Below are 20,603 nucleotides of genomic sequence, written 5' to 3' on the forward strand. Positions count from 1 at the left end.
CTTTTTAAGTTCTATTGACGTCACTGAAATTCCACGGCTGAGTAAAGTTAAGTATGTGCATAAGTGCAGGATCAGGACCATAATCCATAAATAAAATATATCTTTTCAAAGAACGTCTTCATTTCTAAAAGCTACTTTTCCTCTTATAAAAATGAAGGGAGGGAGTGCAGGGGGAGCAGTTACAGAGGAGGTTTTTTAAATGTTACAAGGCAAAGCATTGTCTTTTGAAAGAGTTTGTTTTTGTTTTAATTCAATTATTTAAAATGATAGGACACAATTTATAATTAAATCTTATATATGTCAATAACTGATCAGAATTGGATTTTTTTAAAATTTCAATGCTGTCCAAATTATCAATATTTAAAATATTTATAGGAAATTAATACATTTTATATTTGACTTGAAAGTTATTGTTTAGCATTCGTTGATCAGCTTCATTATACAGAGTAGGTTTATATCTGAATGGTAGTGCTGTACTACTGAGTTTTTCTAAAATTTAGGGGTTTTGTATAATTTACCCAAGATTTGTTTTTTTTCTAATTTATACTTTATTTTTTTACAGTTCAACAGAAGAGCAGTTTCATTGGCAAACGCAAGGTAAAGTATATCTTGGATGGATTCTGTATCTACATATATTTCCCCAGTAATGTCTATGTTATCCAAAAGAGAACAAAGAATTAGAAAAATCATGGATTTTATGTGCTAGCCTTCATTAAAATTGTTTATTAATTATCCCCATAGAGAAGTGGCAGGGCCGCCCAGAGGATTCAGGGGGCCTGAGGCAAAGCGGGGGAGCTTGTACTCACCGGGCGGTGCTCCGAGTCTGCGGCGGCAGCATTTCGGCAGCGGGGAGCCCTTCAGTCACTCCGCATCTTTGGCAGCACTGAAGGACCCGTCGCCGAAATGCCGCCGAAGACCTGGACCGCCGCCGGGTGAGGAAAGGGATTCTCAACCAGGGCTTGCGGGGCCCCTGTGGGGCCCGGGGCAAATTGCCCCACTTGCCCCCCCTCTGGGCGGCCCTGAGAAGTGGCAGTAATTGGTGTTGACACAAATGGTTGTAGAACAGGAGAGTGTCGTGTACAAAGTTTCTGATTGTGATCAGTGTGAAAAATATCTCAGTAATTAAACCTGAATTTTTCAATATGCTTATCAATAGCAAACACCATCCTTTTAAAGGATGGTGTTTGAAAGTATGGATATAGGTGCATTTTTCTGGGCCTGCCCATTCCAGCCTCCTTTGAAAATTAGACCTTAAATGTTACCATTCCCTTGACTAGCTGTGAATTTTTAATTGGTTCTATGTCATTGTTTTTATCTTTTGTATTTTCTTTATATTCTTTAACATTTTTTATAATTTTTATTACAGACGGTCAGAAGGATATAGAGGATGAGCTCACAACTGGTCTTGAGCTGGTGGACTCCTGTATTAGATCACTGCAGGAGTCAGGAATACTTGATCCACAGGACTATTCAACTAGTGAAAGTAAGTTTCCAGGAACTTGCCTTTCTTTGTCTGGAGCCCCAAAATCCAGAACTATTATTCGGAGTACTTTATGCTTTTAAGATGAAAGTACATTGTGTCATAATGGTTTTCTCATTTCATCTGTCAACATTGGCAGCGGGCAATATAAATTGAATTATCTGTAAATATGCTTATTACCCACTTCCTTATGTGGATTACAATCTGTAAAGAGCTCCCAAGCACTTCAGAAGCTATGGACAAAAAGCAGATAGTTCGATAACTGTTAATTTAAGGAATATATCCCTTCATACTGTATAGCTGTGACATCCAAGAAGATCATATTTAAAGATTTCAGTGTCAGTACTAGAAGACTTTTAACCAATAGGATTACAGTATGCAAAGGCACCCAAATTGCATTCTGATTGGGCAAATCATCATAATGTCTGATGTCACAGTTTCACCACACAGCTATGAACTACTCAATAAGGCTAAAATTTGCAAAAGATTACATGACTCCAAGCAACCCAAGAAATGGCCCTCAATATGAGTGATGAGCAGGTAATGGGCATCCTGACAGATTTCAAAGGTGATGGCTGGACTTGTCAAAAGCGCTAGAGCACCTTGAGGCATCTATCAAAGGAGGTGGGCTGGGTGCTGAATGGTCAAACTATATTTTCAGACCTGTACAGTGGGGTAGCTGGGTCCTTTGCCATAACCAGCTGCTTGCAAATTAGTTATGGTTCAGGCCTGCCCTCAACCACTTTGGAAACATTGGGGGCAGTGTCCCCAGTTGGGGAGAGAGACAGATTGGCTGAGGAGCCAGAAGTGGGGAACAGGGACTAATTGGAGAGTGGGACTGGCAGTTTGAGGGGGAACACTGAGACTGGCACTGTGAGATTAGATCTTGCTGGGCAATGAGGCTTTGACTGGGATGAGAAGCCTGACTGGGACTGGCTAGGTTAGGAGAACTGGACTGGGATGAGGAACACAGAGGTCGGGAAGGTAGCCTTAATTTATTCCCCTTGTGCATATACATTATTATACAGTCTTTAATTACATAACATACTATTTTTCCACAGGCCCCAGTGCACAGGCTGGACTTGCTCTGGGGATGAATTAGGGTTGGGGAATGCAGGAGGGTGTGGTCAGTAGGACCCCAAGTTCAGTTACTGCAGAAGTTGGAAGGTGTGTAGTGAATGAGGCAAGGGACAGAAGGAAGAGAAATGAAGGTCTCATGTTTAAGACAAATGAATGCTGCCTGGAAAATTGGATTCTATCCCTGCCTCTGTGTCAGAGTTTCTGTGTGATGCTGAGCAAAATCACTTAAACCAGACTTTTCACATTTGGTCAGTAATTGTGTGTTCCTCATTTTCTGGATGTCTGACTTGAGAGCTTGGAGTCTGATTTGCAGGTGCTGTACACTCACAGCTGTGACTGAAGTCAATGGCAACTGTGCATATTAAGTGCTATATAATGGTAACTAATCTGAAAAATCAGATCCTAGGTGTCTCAAATTGGGCACTCAAAATTAATGGATACTTTTGACCTTAATCTCTCTATGCCTCAGTTCCCCATTTGTAAAATTAGGATAATAACACTCCTTTATCTCACAGGGCTGTTGTGAAAATAAATGAATTAATGTTTGTGTAGCACTCAGATATTGTAGTGATGAGCGCCATAGAAAAGCCCATGAAGAAATTAATAATTCTGTATTCAGAGCTGGGTTAGTGTGCAGCAAATAAGGCCTAGGTCAGTGTATTGAACAATGAAGATAAAACAAAATATTAAGTATTAAACTATCCATCCTGTGCACTGAATGAGGCAGGGGTGTTGTAGAAAAATAGTAGGTGATCATGTAATTAAAAACTGTATCATAATGCATACACACATGGAGGCCAATTAAGGTTGCACAGGCAACCTTAATTCTGGCATTTCCTAACTTTTTAGTACTTGACTTTGCAACCTTTATAATGAAAAATATGTATGTCTAGAATACACTAAAGATCCTGATTGAGGATATGTCTGAGGTGCCTTGACAGTCCCATTTTTTTTTTTTGGTCAGGCCAGATTTTTGAATTTGCTATATCAGAGGCTGCCCTGGGATGTACCTACTACTGACTTCACTATGTGCTCCTCTGACCTGAGTGTATTCAGTAGAACAATCCAGTCTATCAGTGGCTGTTCCTCGGGGAGGGAGTAGTATGTCTGTGTTTTGAACAGCCTTTATAATACAGCTTTACACATTCCCTGCTTCCCTCTGAAGCTGTTGTGAGAAGCAGCTACATAGCAGGCAGCTATTGTAATAGACTCCCTAAATCCCAAAGATCACTTCACATGTGGTACCTGTGTACTAACAAGTGTAAGCCATGGAAAAAATGGCTAAGGGGATATGGATATCACCACATGAAAAGGGAATCATGTGGGGTAGTAGCTGTATTAGTCATTGATTGTGGTGTTCTGGTATTTACCTTTTGCTGATGGTGAGTCTGGATAACTATTTGACTGAAGTGTTGGAGTGCAGTGATCATTTATTTTTTAAAAGTTCCCAGGCTGTTCTAAGGAGGGAATGCATTGGATATATGTAAGGTATAAAGACTGGCAGATTCAGAACAGTGGTGTTACTCTTGGGAGTTCCTCTGCTATGGTGTGCCTGGAACAAGAGCATGCAGATCTGAGAGCCGCTCCTGTCCCAACACCCATCCCCCCATGCCCACCCACCTCAGTAAACCAATATTTAGCTGAGTCCAGCAAAAACGTCTTCTCTGTTTCAGTGCTAGTCCTTGGATCAGTTTGTCATTATGTAGTAAAGTAGTTGTTGAAAATATAATAATTGGCTGTCATCCTGCACAGGGGCAATCACTGGTCTCTTTCACAGTCCAGCTTGACACTTTGTTGGTGGACACTGTCTCAGGCTCTCACACTCGTGTCCTGTGCATTGACTTTGTTGGCTCTATTCCACACTCCTCTAAAAGTTATGGATGTATCTTGGTATTTGTGGATTCTCTAACTGAACCGAAATCTTTCTCACACAAGTCTGCACAGTTGATGTAGCTGCTGACAGACTGGTTTGCAAATTGGTAATGCAGAATGGGGAAGGTCAGTGCCAGGTTTCTGAGTAAAGAAGCCAGTTTACCAAATTGATCTCTCTGGGTACTAAAATGACCCCCATCTCAGTAGTGTCTGAATGCCTCCCAAGTATTTATGGATTTAATTCCACAACATCCCTGTGAGGTAGGCACGTAATTATACTCTTATTTTTTACAGCTGGAGAACTCAGACACAGAGAGATTAATGGAGTTGCCTAGAGTTACTCAGAAAGGCTGTGGAGTAGCAGAGACCTGAACCCATATCTCCTGAGCTCAAGTCCAGTTCCTTAGCCACGAGATCACCCTTCCTATCTTTCACATTGCTACAAATCCATCATCACCATCTCACATCAACCCAGATCAGATATGACTTGCCAACCCTACAGAATTGATCTGTGGACTAAGGTGTATCAGATCCTCCTATGGAGCTGAGGAAGGGCATAAGAACATAAGAATTGCCATACTGAGTCAGACCAATGGTCAATCTAGCTCCATATCCTGTCTTCCAGCAGTGGTCAATCCCAGGTGCTTCAGAGGAAATGAACACAATAGGCAATCATCAAGTGATCCATCCCCTGTCATCCACTCCCAGCTTCTGATAAATAGAGGCTAGGGACATTTGGAGCATAGAGTTGCATCCCTGACCATATTGGCTAATAGTCTTTGATGGACCTATCCTCCATGAACTTATCTAATTCCTTTTTGAACCCTGTTATAGTTTTAGCCTTCACAGCATCCCCTGGCAATAAGTTCTATAGGTGGACTGTGCATTGTGTGACCCCTAGTTCTTGTGTTATGTGAAGAAGCAAATAACATTTCCATATTCACTTTCTCCTCGCCATTCAAGATTGTATAGACCTCTACCGTATCCCCTCTTAGTTGTCTCTTTTCCAAACTGTAAAGTCCCAGTTTTCTTAATGTCTCCTCATATGGAAGCTATTCCACACTCCTAATCATCTTTGTAGCCCTTCTCTTTACCTTTTACAATTATAATATATCTTTTTTTTTAGATGGGGTGACCAGATCTGCATGCAGTATTCAAGATGTGGATTTACCATGGATTTATATAGGGGCATTATGATATTTTCTGTCTTATTATCTATCCCTTTCTTAATGGTGCCTAATATTTTGTTAGCTTTTTTGACTGCTTCTACACATTGAGCAGATGTTTTCAGAGAGTTATCTGCAATGACTCCAAGATCTCTTTCTTGAGTGGTAAAAGCTAATATAGATCCCATCATTTTGTAGGTATAGTTGAGATTATGTTTCCCAATGTACATTAGTTTTCATTTATCAACATTGAATTTCAATTGCCATTTTGTTGCCCAGTCACTCACATTTGTGAGATCCCTTTGTAACTCTTTGTAATCTGCTTTGGATTAACTATCTTGAGTAGTTTTGTATCATCTGCAAATTTTGCCATGTCACTGCTTACCTCTTTTTCCAGATCATTTATGAATATGTTGAATGGCATTGGTCCCAGTACAGACCCCTGGGGGACACCACTATTTACCTCTCTCCATTCTGAAAACTGAGCATTTATTCCTACCCTTTGTTTCCTGTCTTTTAACTAGCTACTGATCTATGACATCCCTGTTATCGCATGACTGCTTACTTTGCTTAAGAGCCTTTGATGAGGGACCTTGTCAAAGGCTTTCTGAAAGTCTAAGTTCATATATCCACTGGATCACCCATCTCCACATTTGTTGACCCCCTCAGAGATTTTAATAGATTGGTGAGGTATGATTTCCCTTTACAAAAGCCATGTTGACTCTTCCTTGACAAATGGTATTCATCTATCTGTCTTGATGCTCTTGTATATCTATCTCTTCTTGACTATAGTTTCAACCACTTTGCCTGGGTACTGAAGTTAGGTTTAATGGCTTGTAATTGCCGGAATCACCTCTGGAGCCTTTTTAAAAATTGGAGTCACAGTAGCTATCCTCCAGTCATCTGGTACAGAGGCTGATTTGAACAATAGGTTACATACCACAGTAAGTAGTTAGTAGTAGTATTTCTGCAGCCAATCAGTAGATAGCCAATTAGTCTCTCAGCACATGTAAGCAGGGAAAGCTCCCTTCTGCTCGCCTTTTGAAAACACAGCATTGGTGTGCACCTGCAGCAGTCAGTCCTATGTGCTCAGAGCTAGCTAGGCAGCAGCTGCTTCCTACCAGCTCTGCAGCAGCTCCTGCCCCCTCATTAGCTCCTCCTGTTCTCCTCTCCCAAGGCTAAGGCATGAAGAATTCCAGTTGCTGCCTCTCCCCTCAACCTGGTGGGATGAAGATGTTCCTGCCCTTCCCAGTACCCGAGCAGCTGATCTTTGATTGGAATGAGAGGGGAGCAAGGAATAGGGCCCAAGAGAGCAGCAGGATGGGCCACCTGGCAAAATCACCAATGTTAACATTAACATTCCTCTTCCCCTTCTACAAGAGCTCAAGTGGCTTCAACAGCTTTCCTGGGTCAAGCTGCTGTTATAGACATCTGCAAGACTAGCTTTTAGTCCACACATTCACCACACATTATGTTGTCTCCCAAGCCTCCAGATATGAAGCTGAGTTTGGAAGAGTTGTCTTACATTAGAGTAGGTACATGCTGATACCTTCCTCCATGTGGAACTGTGTGAGAGTGATCTAAAATGGAATGGACATGTGCAAGCACTCAAAGAAGGAAAAGCAATTATGTACCTGTTCCGTAATTGTTGTTCTTCATGATGTGTTGCACATGTCCATTTCATGACCCACCTTACTTCCCCTCTACACTGGAGTCTTTACATGTATTAGCTTCTAGTGTGAGAAGGAACAGAGTGGAGCGGGGGTACTCTGCCCCTTTATGTTCTCTCCAAATGTTACAAGCGCGTGAAAGGCACAGGTGTCACCTGGATGGATATCACTGTAGGAAAAATTCTCTGACTCTGGTGCAGTGGCATGCAAGCACCTAAAGTGGAATGGACAGGTGCAACATAACTTGAAGAATGATAGTTATAGAACAGGTATGTAACTGGTTTTGTGTATTGTGACAGACCCAGACCAGTGGGGTACAGGAGTCTGGTAGAGGGCAAATATACTGGTTACTGGATGAGTAGTTTTCTGTTCCCTGAGTGACCAGAGCAGGGGCTGCACTAGAGTAATCAGGAACCTGCTAGATCCAGTTAAGGCAGACAGGCTAATTAGGACACCTGGAGCCAATTAAGAAGAAGCTGCTAGAATCAATTAAGGCAGGATAATCAGGGCACCTGGGTTTTAAATAAAGGAGCTCACTTCAGTTTGTGGTGCGAGTGTGAGGAGCTGGGAGCAAGAGGCGCAAGGAGCTGAGAGTGAGAGGGTGTGCTGCTGGAGGACTGAGGAGCACAAGCGTTATCAGACACCAGGAGGAAGGTCCTGTGGTGAGAATAAGGATGGTGTTTGGAGGAGGCCATGGGGATGTAGCCCAGGGAGTTGTAGCTGTCATGCAGCTGTTACAGGAGGCACTATAGACAGCTGCAGTCCACAGGGCCCTGGGCTGGAACCCGGAGTAGAGGGCGGGCCCGGGTTCCCCCAAACCTCCCAATTGACCTGGACTGTGGGTTCTTCCAGAGGGGAAGGTCTCTGGGCTGTTCCCCAACCCACATGGTGAATCTCTGAGGCAAGAAAATCTGCCAATAAGTGCAGGACCCACCAAGATAAAGGAGGAACTTTGTCACAGATGTCTGAAAGGCTAGATGAGATCAAATTTGGTGCCATTGGAGCCAACAGTCTATTGATTGGTTGTAATTGTTTCTGTGTAATCCCCTGCTGTGAATACCAGGATAATCCAATTGAGTCAGCCTTGGCACACACATAGGAGTTTTCCCATGGTACACACGCACCCTGCTCTAATGAAAACCAAATGCTCTTGTTTGCGTATGTGTCACTGTGGATGCCACTGTAGGTGCACATGCGCAGAAGCTCAGTCTTTTGAATAGCAGTGTCTGCTACATGGGTGTACATGCACCCATTCTCTCCTCATATTTCTGTATGAGGGTTAAAGGACAAGGAAGCCGCAACCCTCCTTCAGATCTCTCTCACCAGCCATGGCAGTGAGACTGAACCTGGAAAGTGTCCAACCCACTTTTTTGTAGCTCCAGCTAAATCTCTCAAAACTCTTCTGATCTGCTGATATTCAACAATCGTGAACATTTTGACCTATATGAACTGAATACTGACAGACCATGAACAGGGCTTTTCACCATGGTAGATTCAAAACCTGCAGGTTCCAAGCACTGCCAGTCCTGTGATGGTCTAATTTCTCTGAAAGATAGGCATAGCAGGTGCCTTCTGTCTAGGAGAGCCCGACATATCGTGTAGTGGTTTGGTGTGCCTATCTTTCTCCACAAGAACACATAATTCATTGTGCTCTGGACATGGCAGCTAGGTCTGATGTAAAATTCAGGAGACCGGTACATCTGTCTTTTTTTGACTTTCACAGCTCAGTGTCTCCTTCCCACTTACAGAGGGTACACAGCTTGCCATTCACTCACACAGGCACACAGTGGTTCTTCAAAATACTGTAGTCAGTGTGGATCCCACAACCTGCTCTCAATCCCCACTTTTGGAGTCCTCAGCTAAGGTGGTCTTTGAATTGCAAGGGAACTGAGGGAGGGTCAGGATCGCTCTGCCCTTTATGCACTTCTATGGGAGCACAAAGATGCTGCTTTGCAAAAGACTCTAATCTCATGCATGCACATGAGGCACATGTGCACCTACAGTGGGATTACAACATCTCAATAAACCAGTTGCTTTAAATAATTGTTTTTAATCATCTAGGAATATGGAGGATCAATTAGGGATGAGCAAATCAGTTCAGTTCCAGAAACAACCCAAACCTTAGTTAAAATTTGAAATACTTTGGTTAAATACTTTGGGATGATTTAGTTTGGGCTTGGTCCTGCTTTGAGCAGGGGGTTGGACTAGATGACCTCCTGAGGTCTCTTCCAACCCTAATCTTCTATGATTCTATGATCATTCCTCTCCCACCCACCCCACTTCCACATCCCCCCCCTTTCTACTGGTTAAAGAAAAACATCATGAGAGAGACTATTCTCATGGGACTCCAGGACCAGAAATTTCATGAGAGTTTTTCATTGTGAATTCTAACAGGAAGTAGTTCAGAGAAACTTGGGAATCTTATTCAAACCCAAACCTTTAGAGGCTCACCCTTCATTAATCTTAATCTATAGAATCTGACAGTCTGTAAATAAATCTGTGGATTTCATATCACCATTCTCTTTAGACACCAAAGAAAGCAAAAGTAAAAAGAGTTTGCTTTTTAATCCAAAACATAGCTGGTTAGAGAATTGTAAATTAATTTTAATTTCTCAGATATTATCTGGTACTATATATTAAATCCAGAAAAAGTGAAATAATCATTTTGAACAAATAGATACTACAACTATTTCATAATATCAGTAGTGTGACCTTCATGTATGCGTGTAACTTGTAGAAATTTTGCTTATTACTGGTACTCTACAGAAATAAAAAAAGAAAAAGAAATTGTCCCTCCCTCAGTGTTTATATTTTAAACAGAACAAATGTGAAATAATGACAGCATGTACAGTAATAAGGAAGGGGGATTAAGTCTTAGAATAAATAAAAAATAAAGAGGAGGAGGACTAGATGACAAGGGAGTGGAGTGGTAGGATGTAAGCAAGGTCAGCATTGTGTAATGTCTTGAAAGAGTGGAAGAAGAATTTAATGTCTTAATACCTGGATGGGGTGAAGGCAATTAACCGGGGATGGTTAGCCAAATAGACAAACATATATCCTGAAATTACTCATACAGGTATTTGAGAAGAGATTTGATTATGGTCACCTGGGGAGTGACTTTCAAAAGTGTGTTCCTACGTGTTAACTCAGCTGGGTTGCTGCCAGCTTTGGGAAAGCTACATGCATGTGCTTGCAGTTTCACCTTGAGGACGTTAAAGGCTGCTTCACCTCTCCTTGCAGGAAGAGGCAGCTGGGAGGTGGCAGTGGCTCATGAAAGCAGCTGTTAACCCCCACAGCACCCATCGTCTCCCCTCCAGGACCTCAGTACACTTTGTCTCCACTGCAACCCACCTACTCCAGGAATTCACTGCCCCAAGGAGCCTCTACCCCCCAACAGAGCCCCAAGAAACACTCTTCCCCCAAAACCCTAGAGCACCCACTCCTCTATCCTGTGCAGCTCTGTGACCTATCCACACTTGCTCAGGGCTGGGTGTGTTGACCTTTAAGTATATGGATATATGGAGATTATTTGCAAAGATGCAAATTGGATCATTAAATAATTTGCATAAAATATCTCACACAAAGCAGAACAAAACCTGTCAGCCATATTGTTGAGTATGAGCTCCTACATGCTAACAACAGGTCAAGGGAGATTACTTGAGCCCAGAGCAAAAGCAGGATTTCACTCTTTTGTGGTAATTCTGGCTGAACCACATCACTCATTTTTTCTTCCCCCCACATAACAATAAACCTGCACCTGCTAATTTCACTTCTCTTCTTGCACAAACACACACATCAGTTCTGTACACACTCCTTATTCTCTTCCAAGCGCCCATGTGGGACGCAGCTACCCACTGTTTGTGTGGCACAGGAGTTTCTCACAGTGAAAAGATGATATAGCAAATCTTAACACTTGTAGACATGAGCCTCAATTAGGTGACTTCACAGGAGCCTCAAGTTTGAACTGGCCCTTCTCAGAGACTAGAAAGGAGACCATTCCATTTTGGAGAAGGAAAGATGCAAGACTTGAGTCTTGTAAAGTCAGAGAGAAAGTAGATTTCTACTATTTCAAGGAAAATAAAAATACCTTGTATTATAGCTAAGTTAATGGAATAGGTTTATTAGATCTACTAAAGTTCTTTTATATGGCAGTTAATGTGTTACCATCTTTTATATTTGTGTATGTTCCCTACTTTGAACTTTAGGGTACAAATGTAGGGGCCTGCATGAAGACTTCTAAGCTTAACTACCAGCTTAGTTCTGGTCCGCTGCCACCATCCCAAAGCTAATTCCCTTTCCTGGGTAGCCTTGAGAGACCTTCACCAATTCCCTGGTGAATACAGATCCAAACTCCTTGGATCTTAAATAGGGAGAAATTGACCCTTCCCCCCTCCTTCCTTTCACCAACTCCTGGTGAATACAGATCCAAACCCCTTTTGGATCTTAAAACAAGGAGAAATTGACCCTTCCCCCCTCTTTCCTTTCACCAACTCCTGGTGAATACAGATCCAAACCCCCTTTGGATCTTAAAACAAGGAGAAATCAATCAGGTTCTTAAAAAGAAGGCTTTTAATTAAAGAAAAAGGTAAAAATCATCTCTGTAAAATCAGTATGGAAAATAACTTTACAGGGTAATCAAACTTAAAGAGCTCAGAGGACCCCCCTCTTCTGTCTTAGGTTCAAAGTACAGCAAACAAAAATAAACACTCTGGTAAAAGGTACATTTACAAGTTGAGAAAAACAAAGTAAATCTAAGACGCCTTGCCTGGCTTTTACTTACAATTTTGAAATAAGAGAGACTTGTTTAGAAAGATGGGGAGAACCTGGATTGATGTCTGGTCCCTCTCAGTCCCAAGAGCGAACAACCCCTTAAACAAAGGACACACACAAAAGCCTTCCCCCCCCCCAAGATTTGAAAGTATCTTGTCCCCTTATTGGTCCTTGGGGTCAGGTGTCAGCCAGGTTACCCGAGCTTCTTAACCCTTTACAGGTAAAAGGATTTGGAGTCTCTGGCTAGGAGGGATTCCATAGCACTGTACACAGGAGAGCTGTCACCCTTCCCTTTATAGTTATGACACGCCCCCCAAATCACAGATAGTGTTGGACGTTCGGTTCCACACTGGCTGTGATTTCTTCCTGGAGCTTTAGGAGAAAACAGAGTTAATAAAACACATGTACCTTTAGACATACTACTGATTATATAAAAACTAACAATATGTTTTATTTCAAGAACAATTGTTAACCAGTTAACTCTGGGAAACTTTCCCGGGAGAGTGCATCAGCCACTTTGTTAGAAGCTCCCGAAATGTGTTGTATTTCAAAATCAAAATCTTGGAGAGCTAAACTCCACCGAAGAAGTTTTTTGTTATTTCCCTTGGTGGTATGAAGCCACTGTAGCGCAGCATGGTCTGTTTGTAGTTGGAACCGCCGTCCCCAAACATATGGGCGTAGCTTTTCCAGCGCGTACACAATGGCGTAGCATTCCTTTTCGCTGATTGACCAGTGGCTTTCCCTCTCAGACAGTTTCTTGCTGAGAAACACGACAGGATGGAATTCTTGATCCGGTCCTTCCTGCATTAAAACTGCTCCCACGCCTCGCTCGGAAGCATCTGTGGTTACTAGGAACGGTTTGTCAAAGTCTGGGGCCCTTAGCACAGGGTCAGACATGAGTGTTGCCTTAAGCTGGTTAAAGGCCTTTTGACACTTATCAGTCCACTGAACTGCATTTGGCTGTTTCTTTCTGGTTAGGTCTGTCAGCGGGGCGGCGATTTGGCTGTAGTGTGGTACAAATCGCCTATAATATCCGGCCAAGCCTAAGAAGGATTGGACCTGTTTCTTTGACTTTGGAACCGGCCACTTTTGGATAGCATCCACTTTGGCCTGTAGGGGATTTATAGTTCCTTGACCCACCTGGTGTCCCAGGTACGCCACTCTGTTTTGGCCTATTTGACACTTTTTAGCCTTAACAGTTAGTCCTGCCTGCCGGATGCGCTCGAAGACTTTTTTCAGATGCTCCAGGTGTTCTGTCCATGAATCAGAAAAAATGGCCACATCATCGAGATAGGCAACGGCAGATTCTCCCAATCCCGCTAAGAGACCATCTACAAGTCTTTGGAAGGTGGCGGGTGCATTTCGCAACCCGAAAGGGAGTACATTGAATTCATACACCCCTGCCTGGGTGACGAAGGCGGACCTTTCCTTAGCGGGTTCATCTAGTGGTACTTGCCAGTACCCCTTGGTTAAGTCTAAAGTAGAGATGAATTGGGCATGTCCCAATTTCTCCAATAGCTCATCTTTGCGTGGCATTGGATAGTTGTCAGGACGAGTTACAGCATTTAGCTTACGGTAGTCCACGCAAAAGCGTATTTCCCCATCTGGTTTGGGAACTAGAACCACTGGAGATGCCCATGCACTGCTAGAGGGGCGGATTATACCCATCTGTAGCATGTCCTGGATCTCCCTTTGTATAGCCGCTTGGGCATGAGGTGACTCCCGGTAGGGTGGGGTTCTAATTGGGTGAGCATTACCTGTGTCAATGGAGTGGTATGCCCGTTCGGTCCGTCCTGGAGTGGCTAAGAAAATCGGTGCAAAGCTTGTGCACAGCTCCTTTATCTGCTGTCGCTGCAGACGTCCCAGGGTCGTGGAGAGGTTCACCTCTTCCACGCCACCATTCCTTTTTCCTTCATAGTAGACACCTGCAGGCCACTCCGTGTCATCAGTTTCCTGGGCTGTAAACTGGCAAACGTTTAATTCTCTAGAATAAAAGGGCTTAAGAGAATTAACATGGTATACCTTAGGCTTTATGTTGGAGGTGGGGGAGGCTATGAGATAGTTAACAGCTCCTAGGCGCTCCTGGACCGTGAATGGTCCTTCCCACGACGCTTCCATTTTATGGGCCTGGAGCGCCTTTAAGACCATGACTTGGTCTCCTACTTTGAAGGACCGTTCTCTGGAATGTTTATCATACCAGGCCTTTTGCTCTTCCTGAGCATCCTTTAGGTTTTCTTTAGCAAGGGCTAAAGAGTGTCGGAGGGTGTTTTGTAGGTTGCTTACAAAGTCTAGAATGTTAGTTCCTGGAGAAGGCGTAAACCCCTCCCATTGCTGCTTCACCAACTGTAATGGCCCCTTAACCTCGCGGCCATACACAAGTTCAAATGGTGAAAACCCTAAACTGGGATGTGGTACAGCCCTGTAGGCAAAAAGCAACTGCTGCAACACTAGGTCCCAATCATTGGAGTGTTCATTTACGAATTTACGTATCATGGCCCCCAAAGTTCCATTAAACCTCTCCACCAGACCATTAGTTTGATGGTGATGAGGGGTGGCAACCAAGTGATTCACCCCATGAGCTTCCCACAGGTTTTTCATGTTCCCTGCCAGGAAATTAGTTCCCGAATCTGTAAGGATGTCGGAGGGCCAACCTACCCTGGCAAAAATGTCTGCTAATGCCTGGCACACACTTTTAGCCTTGGTGTTGCTTAAGGGTACAGCTTCCGGCCATCGGGTAGCAAAATCCATGAAAGTCAGTACGTACTGCTTTCCTCTGGGTGTCTTCTTTGGGAAAGGACCCAGAATATCCACAGCTACTCGCTGAAATGGGACCTCAATTATGGGTAGTGGCTGGAGAGGGGCTTTAACCTGGTCTTGGGGCTTTCCCACTTGTTGGCACACCTCACAAGACCGGACATAATTAGCAATGTCCTTGCCCATTCCCTCCCAGTGGAAGGACTTCCCCAACCGGTCTTTGGTTCTGTTCACCCCAGAATGGCCACTGGGATGATCATGGGCTAAGCTCAAGAGTTTTACCCGATACTTAGTGGGAACTACCAGCTGTCTTTGAGGATGCCAGTCTTCCTGGTGCCCACCAGAAAGAGTCTCCTTGTATAAAAGTCCTTTTTCTACAACAAACCGGGATCGGTTAGAAGAGCTGAGAGGCGGTGGGGTGCTCCGTGCCACCGCCCAAGCTTTTTGAAGGCTGTCATCTGCTTCCTGCTCGGCCTGGAACTGTTCCCTTGATGCTGGAGACATCAGTTCCTCCTTGGACTGTGGACTGGGGCTTGGTCCCTCTGGAAGCGATGCAGGTGCTGGGGCTTTTTCCATTGACTGTGAACCGCTGTCCGCTGGTGCACTATGTGGTATTTCAGGCTCTGGCTGAGCCTCTTGGGTAGGGTTATCTGCTGCTTCCGCCAGTTTAGGCTCGCTGGTGCCCTCTGGCATTGGAGTTGTAGACGGGGTTGCAAGCGCTGGACTCAGTGCTGGCAATGGTTCTGGTGCCAGTTCCGGTTCTGGGACTGGCTTTGGCTGGGTCTCTGGGATTGGATCCACTACGGCTGTTGCAGTCGTTGGCAGGGGATCCGGTTCCACCACCTGTGTTTGGGTCTCCGGTAACACAGACGGGGCCCTGGTGGACGGCTCAGGAACAGGGATGGGGGTGAAAGCTTGCTTAGCCTGGCTGTGGGTGACTATTCCCACCCTCTTGGCTAGCTTCACATGGTTGGCCAAGTCTTCCCCCAGCAGCATGGGAATGGGATAATTGTCATAGACTGCAAAAGTCCACATTCCTGACCAGCCCTTGTACTGGACATGCAACTGGGCTGTAGGCAAGGTTACAGACTGTGACACGAAGGGTTGAATTGTCACTGTAGCCTCAGGGTTGATGAGTTTGGGGTCCACTAGGGATTGGTGGATAGTTGACACTTGTGCCCCAGTGTCCCTCCAAGCGATAACCTTCTTTCCGCCCACTCTCAAGGTTTCCCTTCGCTCGGAGGGTATGAGAGAGGCATCTGGGTCTGGGGTTCTTTGGTGTGATTGGGGTGTAATGAACTGTAATCGGTTGGGGTTCTTGGGGCAGTGAGCCTTTATATGCCCCAGTTCATTACATTTAAAACATCGCCCTGCTAAGGTATCACCGGGGCGATGTTGGTTGATGGAGACTGGTGTGGTGGGGTGAGAAGGCGTCTGGGGTTTCCCTTGGGATGTGGGTGGGGTCTTGGGTTGTCCCCGGTCATAAGGTTTTGTTTCGGCTTGCCCCTTCTGATATTCGCTCCAACTGCTACTAGCTTTTTTCTTTTCTGTCACCTCCACCCATTTGGCTCCAATCTCCCCCGCCTCGGTTACAGTTTTGGGCTTCCCATCTAGGATGTACCTTTCTATTTCCTCAGGAACACCCTCTAAAAACTGCTCCATTTTTACTAGGAAAAGCAGATCTTCCAGAGATTTAACATTTGCTCCTGATACCCAGGCATCACAATTTTTGTCAATGTGGTAGGCATGCTCGTAAATGACACATCTGGTTTCCACCTTAGGGCTCTGAACCGCCGATGGGCGTGCTCGGGTGTTAGCCCCATTCTGAGTCTGGCCTTGTTTTTAAAAAGTTCATAACTGTTCATGTGTTCCTTAGGCATTTCAGCCGCCACCTCTGCTAAGGGTCCACTGAGCTGCGGCCTCAGCTCTACCATGTACTGGGTTGGAGGGATGTTGTATCCAAGGCAGGCCCTTTCAAAATTTTCTAAGAAGGCCTCAGTATCATCGCCTGCCTTGTAGGTGGGGAATTTCCTGGGATGGGAAGTGGTACCTGGAGAGGAGTTGTTAGGAAGGTCTGATGCACCCTGCCTAGTCCTTGCTGCTTCCAGTTCCATCTCTTTTTCTTTCAGCTCCATTTCTCTCTTGTGGGCCTCCTCTTTGGCTTTTTCTTTGGCTTTTTCCAGCTCCATCTCTCTCTTCTGGGCCTCCTCTTTGGCTTTTTCTTTGGCTTTTTCCAGCTCCATCTCTCTCTTGTGGGCCTCCTCTTCAAGTTTTTTTATTTGAAGCAGTCTTTGATGTTTTCTTTCATTTTCTTCTGCTTCTAGTTTGGCCAGTTCTATTTTGTTAGCTGCTTCTTTGGTAGTCATTTTCCTGTTTTCTTGTGCTGGGTCACACCCCTCTGCAGTTGACTGAAACTGGGATGTACCTAGCTCTGGCTCCTGCTGAGTGCTGCTGAGTTAACAGAGACTTTCTAACTAGCTACTTCCGAGGATGTAAAAAGGAAAAAAAAACAATTCAGCTTGTAAATTACCTTTACCAGATCAAAGTTTGCTCACTTATTTGAACACTTCTCTTAACAAAGCCCCTTGTTAAAAAAACTTAACACCTCTGCCTTCAGGCAAGGAGAGATAAGATATGCATCTACCTTCAGCTCTGCTCTCCAAGCAGCTAGAAGGAAAAAAAAATCTCTTACTGGCTTTTGGGTTTAAAACGATCCCACCGCTGTGCCACCATGTCAAGGCTGTATCCCTACTTTGAACTTTAGGGTACAAATGTAGGGGCCTGCATGAAGACTTCTAAGCTTAACTACCAGCTTAGTTCTGGTCCGCTGCCACCATCCCAAAGCTAATTCCCTTTCCTGGGTAGCCTTGAGAGACCTTCACCAATTCCCTGGTGAATACAGATCCAAACTCCTTGGATCTTAAATAAGGAGAAATTGACCCTTCCCCCCTCCTTCCTTTCACCAACTCCTGGTGAATACAGATCCAAACCCCTTTTGGATCTTAAAACAAGGAGAAATTGACCCTTCCCCCCTCTTTCCTTTCACCAACTCCTGGTGAATACAGATCCAAACCCCCTTTGGATCTTAAAACAAGGAGAAATCAATCAGGTTCTTAAAAAGAAGGCTTTTAATTAAAGAAAAAGGTAAAAATCATCTCTGTAAAATCAGTATGGAAAATAACTTTACAGGGTAATCAAACTTAAAGAGCTCAGAGGACCCCCCTCTTCTGTCTTAGGTTCAAAGTACAGCAAACAAAAATAAACACTCTGGTAAAAGGTACATTTACAAGTTGAGAAAAACAAAGTAAATCTAAGACGCCTTGCCTGGCTTTTACTTACAATTTTGAAATAAGAGAGACTTGTTTAGAAAGATGGGGAGAACCTGGATTGATGTCTGGTCCCTCTCAGTCCCAAGAGCGAACAACCCCTTAAACAAAGGACACACACAAAAGCCTTTCCCCCCCCAAGATTTGAAAGTATCTTGTCCCCTTATTGGTCCTTGGGGTCAGGTGTCAGCCAGGTTACCCGAGCTTCTTAACCCTTTACAGGTAAAAGGATTTGGAGTCTCTGGCTAGGAGGGATTCCATAGCACTGTACACAGGAGAGCTGTCACCCTTCCCTTTATAGTTATGACAGGAGACCATTCCATTTTGGAGAAGGAAAGATGCAAGACTTGAGTCTTGTAAAGTCAGAGAGAAAGTAGATTTCTACTATTTCAAGGAAAATAAAAATACCTTGTATTATAGCTAAGTTAATGGAATAGGTTTATTAGATCTACTAAAGTTCTTTTATATGGCAGTTAATGTGTTACCATCTTTTATATTTGTGTATGTTTTTGCTTACAGAAATTAATTGTTACTAACAGCCTAATTTGTTTAAAAAATATCAGAAGTGACTGCTGTAATTTATTTTGAGATGAGGTGCTGCCTGATAATTTCAGATCATTTTCTCTGCCTTCCTCTAAGTCACATTAATGTGATGTGTCTGACCACCTGTTTAGTGGCTGTAGGTAAGTAATGGGAAAGAATGAAGTCTCTACCGAAGAGCTGCATTGATGAGGCTGGATTAGTCATTACAGATTTAAAGAAAAAAACCTTGCAAAGCATAAAATACTCTTGAAAAAGTGTCATTCAAACTTTGAATTGCTTTTTCACTTACTGTGAAAGTGCAGAGAAAAGACCGAGGGATGATAATGTCATAGTGTCATTGTTATGTAGAGCTCACAGCAAAAAAACTCAAGAATATAGGAAAAATTGGACCATTCTCTCTGACTCCCAAGACCCTTCGGAAAGTGCTACTCTTGTATCTTTCTCTCTGGGGGAGGGAGAAACGGGAGATCTGTTTTCTTCATAGTTTTTGAGGTTTTTTCACTTCCGCACTCTGAAAGGTTTAGCACTCTAATGGCAGGCATGGTCCGGCTACCCTGCTTGCCCTTGCCTCTGTAGACAAACTGACCTACTTTAAAGTGAGGATTATTCTTCACAGAATGTAAGATGTTGGAGCAGAAAAACGGATTCTAAGGCAGGAAATATTTCAATGTCTCAGAGTATATAAAAGGTGCTATTCTTTTTGAGACGGCAACTGTCTCTTCTTCATTGCTTGGAAAGTGCTATCACTTTTTGGTACTACTACACTATAAATACTACTTAATATGTCCATACGTGATATGTTTTGCACTTCCTGTAATATTCCAGCAGATCATAAAAGAATGTGGTTACAACCTAGAAGCCATGTCACATGGTAAGAGAGCAGTGAGCTAAATGCTGCTACAACCTATTCTGTGGGAAAACAGTGATTGTGAAAGGGTTTGGCACAAAAATATGCCACAGGAAAAGTAGCGCTTTTAAATTTTGAAGAAGTATTATTTAAATATGCTAAAATTCCAGTATTCTGTGTCACTCAACTCTGCCTATCTAAAATCTGCTTTCATACAGCAGAAGTTTTAGAGTTCCTAAGTTAATTTTATTGATGCTTTCCTTTGATTCTTAATACAAATCTTACATGCTAACAAGTAACTGAAAATTCTTTGTTTCTTTCTTTAGACATGTACTGAAACATATCCAGAACTTTTTATAAAGCTTTGTAGAGTTGATACTGCCTATTAAAATATTTGTTTATGAAGTTTAAGGTGAAATTTTCCATTATGCTTCAGTGGCCCCTTTTTCCATTAAAGAAGTAGAGCTTTAGCAACCTTCATTGCACAGAGAAATAAAAGAATGTGAAAGCAACAGGTACCATCACATAGCATCTTCATGCCTGCCTGGGTATGAACTGAAAAATCAAAATCTGAAGAAAATAATGTTTTCTAACAAAGTCTTTGTTCTATATACATCTCTCTGACATCAGCTGAGTTCCTTCAGAGAGAAATTTGGCCTGTTGTTCTTATTAGAAATCAGGCTTTTCTAAACTGTCAGGGTTTTTTTTGAAGTGCCTCCTTTCAACAATCAGGTAATTTTAAGTGAGTTTGATTAAAACATTTGGTACCCTGAAACTGCCACAGGACTTTGGATGCTACAGAATTCTAAAACCTGTGACTATCTGTTCAGCTAAAGTGAAATGGATTCCTTTGAGGAGAGGAATGAACTTCAGTAAACAATAAAATAAGTGCATTTTTTAAAAATTGTGTTATCCCCTTTTTCAGCTAATAGAAGTAGCTGAGTTTTGTATTTAAGACTCAGAGAACAGACAAGACAAACAGTCATTTGAAGAAATAATAGTCAATCCAGAGCAAGTATTATAATTGGCTTTCCATTGTAAATCAGAATTTGACCCACCCATCTTGCCAGAATGTAACCATTCCTCTGAACATTC

General features: G+C 43.2%; 1 protein-coding gene across 2 annotated transcripts in view; it reads left to right on the plus strand.

Moving 5' to 3' along the window:
- Nucleotides 1–554: 554 nt before the first annotated feature.
- Nucleotides 555–20,603, plus strand: part of CTNND2 (catenin delta 2) — a 535,412-nt gene continuing 515,363 nt past the window's right edge. For both annotated transcript variants that reach the window (XM_065399924.1, XM_065399925.1), the window contains exons 1-2: nucleotides 555–597; nucleotides 1,367–1,483. The gene's annotated coding sequence lies outside the window, so the exon portion shown is untranslated. The remainder of the gene's footprint in view (nucleotides 598–1,366; nucleotides 1,484–20,603) is intronic.

This window comes from Emys orbicularis, chromosome 2 (genome assembly GCF_028017835.1).
Source record: "Emys orbicularis isolate rEmyOrb1 chromosome 2, rEmyOrb1.hap1, whole genome shotgun sequence".
NCBI classification, from domain to species: domain Eukaryota; kingdom Metazoa; phylum Chordata; order Testudines; family Emydidae; genus Emys; species Emys orbicularis.